Source organism: Leucopleurus acutus, assembly GCF_964270905.1.
Source record: "Leucopleurus acutus genome assembly, chromosome: 2".
Classification (NCBI taxonomy): Eukaryota; Metazoa; Chordata; class Mammalia; order Artiodactyla; family Delphinidae; genus Leucopleurus; species Leucopleurus acutus.
Genome location: NC_139143.1, coordinates 44,561,507 through 44,580,007, shown reverse-complemented (window position 1 = coordinate 44,580,007; position 18,501 = coordinate 44,561,507). Strand labels below are relative to the sequence as shown.

The following is an 18,501-nucleotide window of genomic DNA, read 5'->3' as shown; positions in this document are numbered from 1 at the left end:
GGTGCCCAACCTGATTCTCCTTTGTTGACAGCTGGCGGAGGAGGAAGACCGGGCGGGCGGGGGAGGGGGCAGGGGGCTGGCTGCGGCGCGCTGTGCCAGTGGCGGGCGCGGCCCCAGACCGGGCGGGAGCGGCCGGCAGGGAGGGGGTTAACGCGCGCGGCCTCTATGATAATGAGCTGCATGGTAATATAGGGAGGCCGGCTCTCAGGGCTCCGCCGCCGCCACCACCGCGGGAGCCGGAGCTGCCGGGCGGAGCGTCCGCGCCAGACTGGAGCGGGAGGGCGGCTGAGCGCAGTTGCTGGGAATTTTTCAGCCGAGAGGGCAGGCGATCCAGAGAGAGACCCCGCGAGCTCGGGAGCGGTGTGGAGCGCGGGCGCCGGAGCGAGCGAAGCGAACCTCGAAATAGATCTGGAGAGCCAGGTTCCCGGAGGAAATGGGACTGTGAATGAACCCGGGAGCAAGAAGGGAAGGAAGCGCCGCGATTGCTGATGTCAGAGGAGCCCGGAAAGTCGCGCTGGAAAAATCTGAAGACAGCCGGGGCTCTGCCGCTTCCCAAGGAGAGACACCGCCAGCCACCCACCCCACGCCCCCTCGGCGCCTCCCGGTTCCCCAGCGAGCCGGCGTCAGAGCCCGGCAGGGCTGTTACGGGGCGGCGGAGGACGGAGCGGCGCGCGGACAGGAGACCGAGGGGCCACTTCAGGAATACAGATAAGTGGCTGGGGGCTTGACGTGGATTTTAATGAATCTGGACTCCATGTGGATTTGGTCGTCCCCGTGATCGCGAGCTGCTGGCAGCGAGAGGGGCAGCGCGTCGGCCTCGGCAGCCGGCGGCCGAAGCGGCCGGATCGGGGACGGAAGGACAGACCGACGTCTCCGAGCTGGGTAAGCGGCACCCTCCGCCCTGTCCCCCGAAGCGCGCTCGCCCCGCCGCGGCTCCCCCCGCGCCCTCCTCCGCGGCGTCCCAGCCCCGAACGCCTGCGCTCGGCTGCGGCCGGCGAGTCCCCGCGCGGGGTCGGCCACTTTCGCGGGCCGGAGCGCGGCGCGCGCGCGTGTGCCGGCTGACTCCCTGTCGCCGCCTCCAGCCCAGGCTTCCCCGCCGGAGCCCCGCTTCCCCGCTGGGCTGTTGGCGGGCGGCGCTCCACGGCGCGCTTCCACCGCGCACCTGCCTGCAAGCTGAGGCTCGGGGAGCGCGGGGGCGGCGGGACTGTCCCGAGAGCTGCAGCCCAAAGCGGGCCTCTGAGGCACTGCACCGGCAGGAGGGCCTGGGCCACTGTGGCTGGCGCTCCATTTGGGGACGGTCACTCTGGTGCCGGAGTCCCTGGAGGCCGCTGGCTGTTCCTTCGGAGCAGGGGACTTGGGAATCAAAGGGGAATGCCTCATATGCGCGGCTTCCAGAGGCTCAGGGAACGACACCAAGGCACCGAATGGGATAAGTGCCCCATGCCCCCTTCTGTGCGCCCTCGTGGTGAAGCACCCATAAGCACGATCCCCTGGTCTGAGCCTCAGGAGAAGGTTGGGTGTTGAAGGACGAGCTTATCCAGGGTCCGAGAGGCTCCTTCTAAGCCCTTTTAGACTATTTTCTTTCTTGGGCTTCTTCTTGCCCCAACCCACAAGTGATGTAGGGATCTTAGAAAATTCTGGCCCTTTTTATCCATCCCACAGGTAGTCTCTGTAAATATGTTAATCATGGTCTTGATGGCCAAAGAGAGAAAGTCATCCAGAAACTGCCATCCCAGTTCCCTGACGAATGTCCACCTGTTTGGCATGACCTTTGCCCTAGAAGGAGCTACCTACTCAAACTCAGCTCGGAGGGATAGAGATACTGGGGGAGGTGGAAGTAAAAGACTTGGGGTTCAAAGTCAGTTGTCTCTAGAAATGAGAGCCCCATGAAGTGGGCAATGGAAATATGATCAGGTCTCCTGTAGGGTTCTAAGATCCTAGGGTAACAGTGGCAATCCTAGTAGTGGCTAGGGACATAAGACAGGACCAGCTTGAGGCAGTGGCTTGGGGACCCAGTAGCTTGGAGGAAACTACAGAAATTTGGGGAGCCATTCATCCCCTATCCATGAGCACAGTGGACGGGGTTCATGAGCATCAGATCAAGATGAGTATCTGGGCTGGGCAGGGCTGGATGTCCTGGGAGCTGGGAGTCAGATTCAGTTCCCCCACACACCAGTCCCCACACAATAGCAGGCTCCTGTCCTTCTGGGCTTCTTTCCCAGACCTTGAAACTTCACTCTCCCCTCTGGGCAGGTTTTGGATTCTGGGGCCTTCAACAGAGCGTCAGAGCCCAGGGAAGAGATAGCCCTGGCTGGAGGAATTCAGCTATTCCTAACTGAAATGGACAACTTTTGTGCAGACACCCCAGAACACTCCAGGAGCTGCTAGCAGCCCTCTCTCCTCTGACCTCCTGGCAAGAGGAGAGAAGAATTCATTAATTTCCCCCTCCCCTCATCTAGCACCTTTTGAATTAATTACCTATGATCTCCCCTCCTTGGCCTGCGGGTGGGGTGGGGGGGGCTCAGGTGGGAAGGTAGGGAACCAGGGAAACTGAGAGCAATCTGTCAAGATACCCTAGCGAAGTTGTTTTGCTTTTCCCTTCTTCCACCTGGCATCTCCGCTTACGCCCAACGCTTCCTCATCCCGGAACCTGCCCTCACTGCCAGCATTACCTGAAAGAGTGGTTCCCCTCAGCCCTCTCGCCAACCCTCTTCAGGGACCCGCTGATAAAGGAAGGGCAGTGCAGACTGCCCTCTCCGCTCCCTCACCGTCCTCAACAAATTGCATTAGGATGGGGCAAATTGGCTTGCAAAGCAGTTAAATGGAAATGACGTTTGGAGCGCTTGTGCAGTGGATATGCTGCTGCAGAGCAGCAGGGTGCGAGGCGGTGGAGCGCAGGCAGGTCCCCTCTGCCCAGGACCACGAGTCTGCCAAGGGGTTTCCACTTGGCCCTTCTCTTTGACAGGATATAAGGACCAGGACCGGGGTCCCTCATAGTCTGGAGCAGGCCAGAGGGGAGCTGGTTGGCCTCTCAGCCCCAGTCTAAATGAGTAAATGGTGGTGTCCCATGTCCATCACCCCAAAGCAACCATGTCATTACAAGGTTGGTGGCCCTGCTCTCACAGCTGCCCTGAATACCTACCCCTGTCCCCAAAGCACCAGGGAACATTCCCTCTCCAACCTTTTGACCATCCAAAGCTGCAGGTGTGATGGAGGTAAAAGTTCACCATCTGTCGTAGTGGAGTCTGTGCTTAACATGAGGTTAAAGAGAAACCCTTCGAAGAACAGCTACTTCTCTACCAGGCCCCTTTCCCATTTCCAAATACTTCTGGTGATTTTGTTCATCTTTATTTCATGGGCATGTTACAAGGAAACACACAAGCAGGATGGGAAACCAGTGACACAGTTAAATACACAAGGCAGCAGCTGGCAGCAGCCTAAACTCACCAGTTCAGGTACCATGAAATATTTATGGCTCTGGAGTTGTCACTGTTTGGGGGTTTTATAGTCTCTATCCTGCCTCCTTTGCTATGGCTCCCTCTCCAAGATAAGGGGTTTGGTGCGGGAGGGGTGGGGGGGCAGACGATTTCCATCTCCAGCAGCGACCCCCCCCCCCAGCTGTCTCCCTGCATTGCCACACAGCTGTCTCCACACACGCAGACTGGGGCCCAATATACTCTGTCCATCATGGCACAGCGAGAGGCGAGGAACTCCAAGCCAAGCCCCCACCCCACTCCCGTTCTGCTCATAAAGAGACCGGAGCATTGTGTTACTACAGTCTGTTAACTACGGATAAGTCAGGATTGTCCACAGGGAAAGTGGCAGAAGCAGGCTTTGAGGTGCCATAGTTTTACAGCTTGTGCACACACCCCTCCCCCCAGCACTGCCACCCTCACCCAGGGCCAGTCTGTTATCAATTCATTATAAGTGAATATTTCTCCCCTTCACAGATGCTCTGTTCCAACAATAGTGAATGGAACTGATTCCCTTATGGGAAACAGTGTTTTTCACTTAGTTACAAAGATTTCATGCCTGATTAGAGTAAATGAGGGCTGGGGGTGTGTCCCCTTCTTGTCTGGTCATTTCTAAAGGTGAGCCCTGTGGAGACAGAGAAAGGCAGTTCTTCCCGGGGAGGGGACGGGCTGTGTGTGTCAAACAGCTGGTCCTAAGGGCCAGGAGGGATGCATGGTAAGAACAGGACACCCCCTTTCTCCCTGCCTTAGCCCTCAGGCTCTCCGGGGCCCTGTTCCTGGCCTTTGGGCATATGGAACCCCTACTGTTCCATCTGGGATTCAAGGGCAGAAATAGAGGCGAGAAAGTTCTTTGTTGGGGAGCAGTGTCCCTACAGGGCAAGTGTAAAGGGAGAGGAGGGAAGGGATGGGGGAGAGAGGAAAGAAAAGGCCCCAGCAGTGCACAGGCTGCTGCTCCCACAGTTGGTTAACCATTAACCCCTGCCCTAGCCTGGCCCTGTCTCCTGCTTGCGTGGAAGGATACTCTCAGAAACCCAGAGGAGCAGCGGGTGATCCCCATGCCCACCTCTCCCTGCCACAGGACATTCGCCGTGTCTCCCCTCTCCCCTTCGGCCCCCAGCTCAGTCCTGGCCCCCACTCCCCCTTTTCTCTCCCTCTCCCCTGGCACCGGCATCCTCCTCCCAAACCCTGCCAGCTGTCCCTTCACCCAGGCTTTGCCAGTTGTTTGCCTGACAGCATGCACGTCCCACGGGGACAGGCAGACTAGGGAGGAGAGTGGATGGACGGGCTGAGCTGGGCTCACACAGGACTCCAGAGCCAGAGCTCTGAGCTCAGCTTATAGACTGCTTCAAACCTACACATCACCGCACGAGGCCCAAGTTTGCTTGGGGGATGGAGGCGAGGAGGGGCTTTTGGCCAAAGTTCCCTCTCCTCCGGGAATGCCTGATTTCCGCGAGGGTCCCTGCCTTGGCCCTCTGAGATAGGCCATTTTCTCTCCAAGACCTTGTCAAAGCATTTCCAGCTCCTCCGACCTGGAGCCCTGAACTTCGGGGAAAAAAAAAAAAAAAACCCAGCAGACGGACCAGAGATGCGGACCAAGATACAGGAGCGAAGGCATACGTGGCAAGACCCAAGTCAAGATGCAGAAAGTCACAAATAGGCGGAGAGAGGCAAGGTGACAGAAAAGGAAGATAAAGCCGGAAAGGCTGACAGTGTAAATGTGGCGAGAAGAGCTGAGAACAGACATGGAAGCAAGTGGGAAGGAACAGTCCAGGCCTGAGGGGCTCTTCTGGTCTTCCCAGGCCCTAAGGGGAGGCTCCTCTGGGCTGCATTGGGAAGCTGAAGTAGCAGGTTATCTCCACTAGAGGGGACTCGTGAAAACCAGGCTTGGCCCTAAACAGTGGCTTTTGTGCTTATTTGGGTTTGTTTTTTTTTAAGAAGAAAAAAATAGTTAAGATATATTGGAAACTCCCAGCTGTCGCTACGCAGAGACCACAACTGGTAGGGTCCTTTCGCCGGTGGGACCTCTGGGCCCCTCTGGTTGCAGGGGAGCGGGAAAGGCGCCTGCAGCATTAGGAGGTGGGGTCCAGCATGGTGAGTAGCTCAGGGAGAGGCCTGCGTGGCAGGCAGGATGCACCTGGGGGTGGGAGACAGGAGGGGGCAGGCATTCTCAAGAAGTCCTGGCCCGCCGGCTGGCCTGGCCTGCCAGGAGGCTCTTGCCTTTCTTTATCAGCAGTAGAAGTTTTGGCGCATCCCCAAGGTACCTTCATAGGCCTTCCCTTCTCCCAGCTCCCTAAATGCGAATTTGCAAAACACTCTCAGGTGGTGGCCAAACTGCTCCTGAGGAGACATTTTAAAAGAGACCTTTCAGGAACTGAACGCATGTCAACGCTGTATCACTGATTTAATCTTCGTCTCCATACTCTCTGTGGGAGCCTTTCTCTGAATTATAATTCCCCCTTTCATTTCAGCAGAGGACAATATGGAGAGAACAGAGTCCAGAGGTTTTTCTCATCTGAGGAGATAATAACTGTCTAACAGGGGAAGGGAAAAATCTTGAAGCTTGGGGATGGGCAGTGGGCCAGAAAGGAGCATCTCTTCAGATCTGATATTTAATCATGGCTTCCCTTTGGCTCAAATTTACCTGAGGTCAAAGTGGAAGGGGAGGGAGGAGAGAGCAAAGAAAAAAGAAAAACAAGATAAATGTATCATAGTATGAAAGTCTAATCCTGCTTTTCCTTGGCTAAAATTACTTTTGGTATGAGAGATAAAGTGGAGTTGCCCTTGCAAAGTTCAACGTGTCTTTGAGAAGGAAGAGGCGGAGGAATCCTGGGGCTCAGAGTGACTAGCCGATGAATGAACCCCTCTCCTCTGTGACCCCCCAGCACAATTCCTCTCTGAAGCTTTGAGAGTGAAGATGGAGGCCCTGACTAAGGCACCTCCACTGCTTCTCTGCGCTGTCTGGGGAGCTAAACTTTTAGTATTTTTGTATCTACAAGCTTCCCTTCCCACCTTAGTGTCTTGTTTGGGTATGGAGGGATAGAAAAAAGAGGTGTAGAGCAGCTGAACAACTCCTCCGAGTTTAATCTTCATGTGTGAATTGTTGCGCTTGTACTGAAAACAGGAATTGCTATCCATTTGGGTTTAATCAAGTAGAAATCCATCACTTATGCAGTGCTAGGAACGTGTAACACTTGGTACCAAGATGAAAAGGTAACAGATCCTACCTTTAAGACTCTTAAGAGCATCCTGGGGGGAGGGAGTATTACGTAAGCCATGTACCCTCACAGAAGTTTAATATAAGGCAGAATGGAGTTAACAGTATGTCGGGAGTGTCAGAGGAAGTGGAGCGCCTGGAAGCTTTTGCTGTAGTCAACGGAAGGTGTAGGTTTCCAGGAGAGAGGCTCGGGTGTCTGAGAACTTCATAGCTCCCTGTCAGGAATGACTGTCTAACGCTCTCCCATATTCCTCACCCTCTCAGAACTACCCCTATTTTTTTTTCCTCATCCTCCTCCACGGATTTCAAAATGACACCACTGTAGTTGTTTTCTATTAGTCAACATCCTAGAGCAAGATCTCCATGTAGCACCCTCCCAAGGGGTTTTCACCGTGTATTCTATGTAAATTGCATCCCTTTCCGGTCCCCTGGAGCTGGCCGCATGGACGCCACTGTGCTTCATCAGGAAGCGTTATTACTCATCTGTATTCACATTGAAGTGTCTGGAATCCTGCCGTTAGTGCACCACATTTATCTGAAGGAACCCATTAAAGGGAACAAACCTGAGAGAGAAAAAATATTCGGCTTTTCCTCCTCGCCATGGCTGAGCAGGAGAATGCCCTCCACGAGCCACCCCAAATTAAATTTGGGGCGGGGGAGACCTGGCACTGGGGTGGACAGAACCAGGGTGCATGCTTGGGCTTTAAGAGGCCTTTGAAACCTTTGAAAGTCTGTGCTTTTTAAGAAGTATGAGTGTGTGTGTGTGTGTGTGTGTGTGTGTGTGTAGTTCTGAAGAGAAGGAGTTTGTGATCCGCCCCCCGCAAATGTAAAGAACCACTAGACTCTAGTCTCCAGGGCCTTTTCCTAGCCTAAGTTTCTGCTTTCTGTCCTGCTGGTAGAATGAGGGCTTTGGATGAGGAACTGTAACCCCAGTGCCTTCCCCATGTCCCCAAGTGGTAGATGACTGACTCTTAGAGTAGACAAGAGAAATCCAGGGGCAAAATGGCTCAGAATGTCAGGGAACCCAGGTGTCATAATTGCTCTGCAAATATGGACAGGTCATAGCACTTTTCTGAGCAGGAGGCAGGGCAGAGGACTCCTCCCTGTAAGGGATGGAGGGTGGAAGGTTCAGGAGGAGAGGAAGAGGTGGGTGAGAAAGCCCTGCCTGCCCTGTAGAGGCAGGAGGACCAGCGGGCAGACAGAAGGGACAAGAGGGGATGTTGCCGCTTTGAAGTGGTTTCCTGCTTCATAAAAGCGAAAGGCCTCAGCTGGGCTGGGTAAATATTACGTTGGCCTCTGACCTCCCACCTCCCCAGATTGTTCCCCCAGCTTCCCATTTTTTTCTCCTGAGCTACAAACATACCTGAGGGAGAAGAGCCTGTTCTCTGAACTTGGGTGTTCTCAGCGGGAGCCCTGGCCAAAGCCAGACAGGAGGACAAGGCTCCTCCCCTGTGCCCAGACCTGAGAGCCTTGTGGGTCAGCCAGCGCTACCAGGTCTGGGTCCCTGCTCCACGCTGGTGGCTGGTGATGTTTTCCAGGAGAGAGGCGGTCAGTCCCCTGACAAGACTAGCCCTCTACCCTCACTTCAGCGGCCCAGACCTTGCTGGCAAGTCCCTTGATTCTCTGTGAAATTATAACTGACACCACTAGGGTTTTTTCTGCTAGGCAAACACCCCCTGAGGTTTATCCGGAAATTAACAAAATTCAAGTCTAATGCCCCCCTCCGAGTGACCCCCCCAGGGTGTAAAGCCCTTCAGGTTCTAGGCCCAAGAACCCAGCTGTGAGAGACTTAGAGAAAACCATCTGAGCCACTTGTGAAGCTGGGAAGTCACGCCCGGCACCCTCCCGCAGGAGGCTTAGTCCAGCCAGGAGGGGTCAGAACAGATGGTCAGGAAGAGTCTGGCGTCAGGTTAAGGTCCTAATGCATGGGAACAAAGGGTCTTCCTTCACACTTGTAGCTCTTCCCTCTTCCTAAAAGCTTTCTCACCTGTTGAACAGTGTTCACCCTCCATTTGCTCCTGGGCCTGGGAAGGAGATACGAGGGAGACACAAGACACTCAGGGAGAACTGCTGCCTGCCCCGCACCCAGCACCTCAGTTTCTTCATCCGTACAGTGGGAATGAATGCTTTCCGTGACTCCCCAAGCGCCCTCAGTTGCCCTTGTTTCTGAAGCCGTGCATGGGAAGATGGTGTTTGGGCATTTGGAAAAATGACAATTGTTGCAAATGTGTAAAATTATTCTAAAATTTAGAGCAGGAATACAGCCAAGCTAGGGGTGTTTTTCTCCTCTCTCTCTCTGTCTCTGAATTTGTTTGGAATTTTCTGAGAAAAAATAAGATTTTTATTTAAAGAAAATCTGTGTGCCAAAGGTTTTGATACGTAAAAATAGATGAAGGGCTAAAGATTCAGTGAAGACTGGAAACTGAGAGGAAAACCAATGGTGATCCTGGCACTGGGGCCACATGCATGGTTTGGGGTTAGCACTAACCAGTGGGTCTGGAGTTTGAATTCTGAATTTGCTACCCTTGGGGCTTTGATGCCTTCAAGTCTAAGAGGAGAGATGAATGATACTGTCACAGAACTGGTAAGCTGGCATTTTTCTGGGAGTCAGCCTCCCATGGCAGGGCAAGGGGCGGAGCTGACGGACCCCTAGCTGCCTGCCTGCAAAAAGCTTACATCTCTCTGCAGAGAGAGCTCCTAGGAGTATGGATATGAATGGGATGGACACAGCATGAAAAGCATCAGCAGGAACTGGGGCCAGAGCCCCAGCTGGACCCTGGAGCTCAGGGATTAGATCCTTGGCCAGCGCTGACCCCTGGGCAGAACATAGCAAGATGTCTGGGGAGAAGCATCAGCTATCTTGTGCTAGCCCAAGAAACTCCCCCAGGCCCTCCCTGCTGCAGCACAGAGCCTTGTCCCTTGTTGGAAGCACAGAGCATGGGAAGGGGGCAATGAGAGGAGGGGAGCCCTGTGCCTTAGACAGCACTGTCCAAGAGCCAGCAGTGGAAAATGAGTGTGACAAGATGCCTTGAGTTTCTTTTCTAGAATATTATGAAGAAAACAGTTTGAATTACAAAAGAACGGGTGTTATATGTAGAATACTTGAGAAATGTTTCTGAGGATTTGATAACAGCTTTACCCAGGCCCACATCATAGATGCGGCAGCCGAGTCCAGCCTGGGAGAGTAGACGGCCCTGCGTCACACAGTGAGTGGCCAGTCACGGTGTCCACCTGTGAGGAGGTCTGTTTGCCCCGGCCTGGCCCAGCACACTCTCTCCACCTGCCCATGTGGCCACCTTCTCTTTCCATTCTCTCATTCCCCAACCCTGTGCTCAGCGCCGTCCCCATCTCTCTCCCTTGGGTTTGAGCGGACGTCCCCGAGAAGTGACCTCTCCCCTGCTCTGCCAGTCCGCCGGCCCTAGGACACCCCCATCCCTCTCTGTGGCGCTGGGCAGTGTGTAGAAAGGCCCCCCTGCCTTAAGTAGCTCCAGCCAGCTTTCCTCCATCCACCGCAGGCCTTGCTCTTTTCAGAGTCAATGGCCCTGGCAAAGCCCAGCCACCCCTCCCTCCCCAGAGGCAGCGTGGGTACTGCTTGTGTGGTGGTCTCTATAGGCTCTGCATTCACAAGTTGAAGAGGGTGAGACAATGACCCGAGCAGCCGCCTGCAGACTGTGCTGGCTGGGAGGCTGCCAGAGCAGGAGGTGGGAGCCTGGGCCGGCCAGGGTTTGCCTACCACGCACCTGCGAGCTTTCTCAGGCAGCCGTTGGCTGACCCAGAGGAGATGCGAGGCGGAATTGGGATCCAGAGGACCTGGTCCAGGCCACCTGATTGGCTTCTACCACAAGCCCCCAGCCTCCTTGGCCAAGGTTTCCGCCAGCTGTGTAGTCACTGCAGGCCTGGAGGAAATAGCAGGGCCCTGGCTCCTGAGGGCCATTTGTGGCCTGAGGACAGGAAGAGGCAGGACACTTGTCCAGGTAGAGACAAAGAGGCCACTTCACCAGGAGCCTGCCCAGGCAGAAGAAAGGTACTGTTCATTACTTGCAAGGAGATTGGCGTTGGCATAACATGATTTACTTTGCACACGTGTTTATTAAATATCTACTATGTGGCAAGTATTATGGGAGGGAGGCCAGTGGCTATCATGGCTCTTGAGAACCTTCCAGTGTGGCAAGGGGAAAAGGGGCTACACACCAATAATGGTCATGCAAGTTAAGTGTTGCAGGAACCCAGGAGAGAGAGATTAACCAGAGCCATGCAACCCAGAAGGGGCTGTCTAGGGAGGGAATGGGCTCTACATCATTTGGGGAATTCAAGCAGAGATTGGAAGATGATGACCAGGTCTCAAGAAGGGATTCCCGTGTGGAAGGTATAAGAGGGATGGCTGAGGTCCCCACCCACATCCCAGTCCTCTAACCTTGAGTCTTTCTGTTTGCTGCTCAGTGAATTCAGTGGAGGAAAAGGCTCTTTTGAGAAGTGAGGATGAGTGTCAGGTCCGTGAGAATGACCCACAGCTGCAGGCCTAAATTCCACAGTAAACAGAGCTGGTTCTCACACCTTCATCCCCGTGACTCCCCTCAGAGCGGGGTGCCAGGAAGGCTGGGCTGGGATAAGCCCTGGCCTCCCCTGGAGCCAGAATTGTCCTAATCGTGTTAAAATGAGCTCTCGGTCTACAAGCAGGGGCAGACCCGCGTGCGCTGAGACTTGGTCAGCTCTCTGCCTGCAAAGCTCTAACTTCTAATCATTGTCATAAACAGGACGGAAGCAGCTGCTCACTCCAGTCTATTATCAGCTTGGTTGGAGACAGAGAAATTTAAATGGCAGTGAGATGCTTAGCAGAGCAACGAAAAGTCGGTGTTAAAAATAAAGAAAGCGAGACAGCTTGTTTCATCGAAATAGAAGGGTTATTAAACAGCCCTAAATTAATCAGTGATCTGCCAGGGTTGGGAATCAGAGCGCCGCAGAGCCAGGGTAGAGAGCTGGGAGAAGATGGGGGACAGCAAGTTAGAGGCAGGTAGGAGCTGCCTGCGATCTCAGGCCAAGCTGCAGGGATTGTGGAAGCAAGGTCTTCAGAAGGGGAGTCGGCAAATAGTTTTCTGCGCCACTGATAAGAGCAGGTTGGGTGGGGAGGGGATGTTGGTAGCCCAGCCTCTCCCCCTACAAAGCCCTGCTTCTGATTTCTTTCCATCTGCCACCACCCATGCCAGCCCTTGGGCCATCTCCAGTCCTCAGCTCCTCCCCAGGGCTGGGCAGGAGCTAAGTGGCATTCGGTGGAGGGCCACAAGCTCCCAGCCTGTCTTCTTCCTCTCTCGCAGGGTGTCCCCAAGAACTCAAGCCTGAGTTGAGCTCCTTGCACTGCACTCCCGTTCTGAAAGAGTGGGGACAGTATATCCCAAATATGGCCAGAGCCTGGCTTGCCTGCAGGGAGGCTGATCTCTGGAGTCAGGGGTCTGTCCTTGGTGATATCACTTGGACTCCAGCCAGAAGGGCAGCAGGGAGACAGGTGTAACTCCAGGAGCCCCAAGCCCAAGGCCCACTTCCACATCAGGTACCTTCTCCAAAATATTTCACCTCAGGTCTACCTAAGTCTCACCGGTGAAGTGGTGATGCTGACCTGTTCTCTCCCTCACAGGCTCGCATATGGGGTACATTAATGGGATAACATACATGAAATTCTTAGTCAACTATAAGATCGCGGCACAAATGCTAGTTTATACTACAGCGGGGTCCCTTGGAGACTCAGGACAAAACATCAAAAAGACTTCCCAGAGGGCGTGACAGGGGTCTGGGGGAAGCGGACTTGCTGGTACCTGGGCGGAGCCACGGGAGGGGAGACGGGCCAAGCACGTCCCTGAGCACTTGTGCTCCCGCCAGGCTGGGCAGCAAGTTGGATCTTGAATCAATCACTCCAGGAGCATTTTCTCTGCTCTTTGACCTCAACATTCTTTCTCCTCCTGCCTCCCAGCCTCCTGCTTCCCTCCTGGCTGTTTACCCTTTTCCAGGCTCCTCTCTCACACCCCATTCATCATCGGGGGCCAGATCCTCACTCAAAAGTCTCTCATCTCCCGCCCAGGTGGCCGCATGCTACATTGGCCTGCGTCTCCCCCTCTCCCCCCCAGCACATTCTTCTCCTGGGGTCAGCTTCCCCGATAATTGTGCCCTCCGCTTCTCCCCCAGTAAAGCCGCAAGGGCCTGAAAAGTCTCTTCTTGCCTCCCTGCTCACCCAGGTGCTAAGGGTCCTTCAGGCCGATGCACTACATTTTGGCACAGACAAGCCCCATAAGTGGACACACCTCTGCCCAGAGTGCCAGCCGCCCCAAAGTCTCCATGTGTCTCTTTTAACCAGCGCCACCCGCAGTTCCCTTGCTCCGTTGAGTGTGTGCGAGTGTGAACGCGCCTGTTACTTAAGAGAGGCTGCTTGACAACTCAGGATCTTTTCTGCAAAAGCTCAGAGTCTCAGACAAAGAGAGAAAAATAATAGAAACTGAAGGTGAGAAGGTACAGGGTGGGGACACAGCCTACTTAAGAAGCTTCCTTATAAAAAGGAGTTACAGCTTTTTATTCGAAGGGAGGCTGTTGATTCAGAAAAACCCCAGAAAGGGACTTCCGTGGTGGTGCAGTGGTTAAGAATCTGCCTGCCAGTGCAGGGGACACAGGTTCAATCCCTGGTCTGGGAAGATCCCACGTGCCACGGAGCAACTAAGCCCGTGCACCACAGCTACTGAGCCTGCGCTCTAGAGCCCATGAGCCACAACTACTGAGCCCATGTGCCACAACTACTGAAGCCTATGCACCTAGAGCCCATGCTCCACAACTAGAGAAGCCACCGCAATGAGAAGCCCGCGCACCACAACCAAGAGTAGCCCCCACTCGCCGCAACTAGAGAAAGCCCATGTGCAGCATTGAAGACCCAATGCAACCAAAAAATTAATTAATTAATTAATTAAAAAGAAAAGCCCCAGAAAGAAGGAGAGGTAGGGAAGATAGCAGAGAGGAATTTCATCTGACGTGCTGACCAAACCCAGAGGAAGAGCCCCCCAAAATGTGGAGCTCAGCCCGTATGAACAGTTCTCAGCATCTCCTTGTCCTATGGACCAGCTTTTCTCTCTTCTCCTTTCCTTCCTCTTTCCTTCCAGGGGCACCTGGATAAATCACCCAGAGTGGCAGAAGTGGCCTTAAATCACTCTCAGGGCCCTGAGAGGAGGGGGTGTGCCCTGGGTAGCATGGGGCCCCGGGGGACTGGAGGAGTGGCTGCTTGGAACCAGCAGCACCCAGTTTCTCCCCAGAAGCCTGGGTCTGGGGAGCTGGGAGCTGGGTCCCCAAGCTCCATGCACAAGAACCACCCCGTCACCTGGCTGACGCCACCATCCAGGGCAGACACTGTTGCCAAGGAGATGATGCCCTTGTACAGTGTTTCTCCAAAAACAGAAATAAGAGTAACTGGTGTTTATTCAAAACTGTGGCATTTACAAAACACTTTCCCATCTCTTTTCTCATCAGTTCTCACCACAACCCTGTGCGGTGGCCTTTTACAGTTGAGGAAACTAAGACTCCAAAAGGTTAAATAACATGTTCAAGGTCAGGGAACTAGTAAGTGGTAGAGCAAGACTTGCGCCCAGGTCTGCCTCCAAAGCCTCTGCATCCGCTGCCCGGCAACATGTGTCACGGCGAGTTTGACCTCCTCATAGGACAGCCCTGCTCCGAAACCTTCCTGGGGGGATCTCACCCCACCCACTCTGATTTTGATCACTTTATGTTGTCCATTTATGATTACGTGCTTTTCATGTGATCGATGATAGCGTATGCTTCACGGCTTCTTGCCAAGACATTTCCTGCACCAACCCTGTCTGCATGGGGCATTCTTCAAAGGAGAGCTGGCATCTTCTCACTCTTCTCCATCCTTCTCCCCACCTTATCCACCTAGCCAATGACATTTGCTCTTCACCCAGTGGGCTCAAGATGAACAAGACAGCCAGAATCCTTCCCAAATGGTTCACTCCCTTCTTCACTACCTCCCAAAGATCAGTTATGACAAGTCATTGAGCCAAGTGTATTTCAGCCATGGCTTAGAGCAGCCTAGCAGGTGAGAAAAACATATGAGCATCCCCCCTTCCCTCTCCCCTGCTCTCCATGATTCAGACTGAGTGCAGTACTGAGTAAAAGGCATCAGGCTACCCCTGTACAGGATGCGAAAGATGCCCTCAAAGAGCCTCTACTGCAATGGGAAGATAGGATAGTCACATGAAAAAGAGAGCCTACACTACCATGCAATCAATGTGTGCTAGAAATAGCAATTTTTGACTTTGGAGGAAAGACAGGGGTTGGGGACAGGGAGTGCCTAGAGGCTTCCTGAGGTTTTGAAGAATGGACAGGGTTTAGACAGGCAAAGAAGAAAGTGGAGATGGGCATTCCAGGGAGAGGGGACCACAGAGATAAAACCGTGTGAGGTGTTTCGGGGACTCGGCAAATGAACCAGTTTGTTAGGAGTGGGGTCACCCGGAAAGAGGTAGGAAGGGAGGCCAGAGAAAGACAGAAGAGCCAGCTTGGGAGGACTTGAACTTGGGCACTGAGCAGTCCCGAGTCTGTCTGGGCAACAGCAGGGAGCCAAGGAAGGTGTTTTCTAGGTGGATACCATACTTTGGCCCTATACCTGGCAAAGTTAGTCAAAGGTAGTCCTCTGACACACAGGAAATGAAGCAGTACGAGGCACACCTTGCAGGAAATCTATGGCTGCATCTTAGAGGCCAATGGCCTTCACTGGGGTCCATCACAGTGGAAGACCTGGATGGTGACTGTGACTGTCTTACATGCACATTTTCAGGGAGGCAACACCAGGCTTGCTAGTAAAGAGGACCACTCTTTTGAACTTGGGGGAATCCCAACTTCTGGAAACAGCGTTAAAAAATGCACCTTGATCTGGCACTAATGGCTGCTCTCCCTGACGCAAGGACAAGGCAGCAGCAATGGGGAGTGCCCCTTGTCCCTAGAGCCTTTCAGTGGCTGCCATGGGGCAGAAAGCATGAGGGTCTGCAAGAGAAACAGGAAGTGCTCTCACCTGGGGACTGCTGGGGGCTGTTAAAATTCTTCTTCAAGAGGAGAAAGATAGGACAGCTTCCTGGAAAGTAAGTGGCGTTTAGGGCCATTCCACAGCCTGAGAGCTGGGATAAATGTCTAGGGCTTTGTTTTTTTACTCCCCCGTCCTTTTTCTTTCTCCCCCTTCCCCCCCACTGGTGAGAACTGGAGCCGTGTCACTATTCTTTGAAAACATTGCAGTTAATGACAGCATAATATGCCATTATTTGGAGTAACTGTAATTTATTTAACCCCTTAGTTGGGTACTTTCTACCCTGTTTCCTGCTCTCCTGCCCCATTTCTATCTCAGAGTCCTTAGCTCTTCCTTGTACAGTAAGCATTGGGTGAGAAGGCAGGAGAGATACTTCCAGGCTCCTCGGAAAGATCATGTGGAATTTCCCTGAAAGGTGACTGCCAGCCAGCAAACCTCTTGCCACAAAACACCCATGGACTCCACCTTGTAATGGATAACTCAGCCCTGGCCACCTCCATCCTCAGCCCTGCTTCTTTACCGAAATAAAATGGGAGCCTCAAGTCTTGACTTTAAAGTAAAGCACTTGCCAAGTCTTACTTAAAGTTCTCATGAGTCTTCCCAGATTAGGGACAAGAGGGTTTGGTTGAAAAATAAATTCTAAATATCTAGGTGATGTGGAAGAGTGGGGAAAGCATGGGTGTCAGAAAGTTCTGCTTCCTAGCAGAATGATGCTAGTTACTCAACCTCCCTGAGATTCCATTTTTTCATCTGTGAAATGGGGAGAATAATACCCATCTTGCGGAATAATCACAAAATTACCCGTTGCGTATGCAAAGAATCTAGCAGTGTATATAGCAGGTGGTTAATAATTAATAATAATGATAGCTGCTCCTTTTTATTATTTTTGTCGTGGAACACAAATGGAAATTGCTATCATTATGCTATTCATGACCCTTCTGGTATGAGGAGTTCTAACGTAAATTTGGACTTGATTTAGCAACGCTAGATCCCCACTTTTATTCCTTTGCCAGACTTTGGAAGGAGCCTGAAAACTCCCCTTCCTGTCCTTTAATCCCATAATGCCTACCAGCAGAGCAACCCCATCACGAGGATGGTATGCGTATGGTCTGGCTACAGTCAGGGGACCAGTGGGGTCACCTTTCTAGGGGCCCCATAGTGCAGAGGGCAGGCGCGCCCCCAGTGCCCACAGCTTGGAGCCTCAGAGCCCTGCTAAGTCGCAGAAATTCTTTCTGCCCCAGGGGTGAGGTAGTCATGGCAAGGCTGGGCTGCACCATCCCCTAGAGGGGGTTGAAGAGGGCAGAGCCCACGGAAGGAGGAGGGAGGAGGGGGGGCAGGCCGGCAGCTGCTTGAAATTGATTGCTCTTGTAGTTTAGTTTATACCATGGGCCCTCTCCGTGCTGCCCGGGTGGCGACCTTTAGATAATAAAGGGAATTCTGGGAGATTTCTGACAGGCCCGTGACATATGGGGCAGGTCTGCAGGGTCAGGCGGTGTATCTCCCTGCTCCCGGCCCCAGGGTAATGAAGCTTGTTTTGACTTGGCCAAGCCAACCCAGCCAGCACCCCAGAAAGGAGCCCAGCCCCTCCCCTCTGCAACCCTTCAAATAAGCGCCTGTCTTTGGAACCCTTCATAATTCAGGGAGACAACGCCAAACTTTTATAGCCTGTGAGAGGAGAAGACAAACACTGGATGTTTTGCTAAGGCCCTGGGAGAGCTGGTGTGGTTTCCAGGGCTTGAGCAGAGCCCACTGGGAGACCTGGGGAAAAAAAGCTACCAGAAAACCCTCCCTGATGTGAAGAGGCAGTGGTCCCTGGACAGGCCAGAGAAGGAGCTGGGGTGGGAATGGAGGGCAATGGCTCCCTGGGAGTCACAGAATATCCCCTGTGTCCTTGGGGTCTGGCAGGTGACATATGGACTCTCCTGGGCAGCAGGAGGAGGGAGCAGGGAGGCAAAATGGATAGGAACTCTCTGCAGGCCAAGCACGAGAGGTGAGAGGCTGGCAAAACCCAGTTCTAGTCCCACCGGGGCCAGAGCTGGGAGAGGCAGAACAAGTGCATTCTCGGGGCCACTGTGTTTAGCTGGGTGAAAGGGGAAGCATGTTTTGCTGCCTTTGGTTCTCACAGAGATGTTGAGAGATCTACATCTCGAAGTGTGTTGGCCCTGTGATGGCTTCTACCCAACCCCTTGCCACAAACACCCGTTTCTTTCAAGGAACAATTCCCAAGCCAAGATGGTGGAATGCATCACTCCTCCCAGCTACATTAGTTTGCTAGGGCTGCTGTCACCAAGTACCACCAACTGGGTGGCTTAAACACCAGGAGTTAATTGCCTCACAGTCTGGAGGCCAGAAGTCCAGGTGTGGTTCCTTCTCATGGTTGTGAGGGAAGGGTCTGTTCCAGGCCTCTCTCCTTGGCTTGCAGATGGCCGTCTTCTCCTTGTGTCTCTTCACATGTCTTCCCTCCATGCCTATCTGTCTCTGTGTCCAAATGTCCCCTTTTTATAAAGACACTGGTACATTTGGATTAGGGCCCACCCTAATTATCTCGTATTAATTTAATTACCTCTATAAAGACCCTGTCTCCAAATACAGCCATGCTCTGAGGTTGCAGGGCTTAAGGCTTCAACATATGAATTTGGAGGGTGCATGAGAGCAGGAGTGCCTTGCGCACCGTGCCATCTGAGACACAGAGACCCCATCTCTGTCATGCACTCACGTGGGATGCAAGGGCCTTGCTTCCACCATCTGCCTGA

At 53.4% G+C, this 18,501-nt stretch overlaps 1 protein-coding gene across 1 annotated transcript in view; it reads left to right on the top strand.

Moving 5' to 3' along the window:
• Positions 1–811: 811 nt before the first annotated feature.
• The window catches only part of PLXNA2 (plexin A2), a gene marked incomplete at its 3' end in the record, with an annotated part of 215,866 nt that continues 198,176 nt past the window's right edge, over positions 812–18,501 (top strand). The window contains exon 1 of the mRNA XM_082832378.1: positions 812–882. The remainder of the gene's footprint in view (positions 883–18,501) is intronic.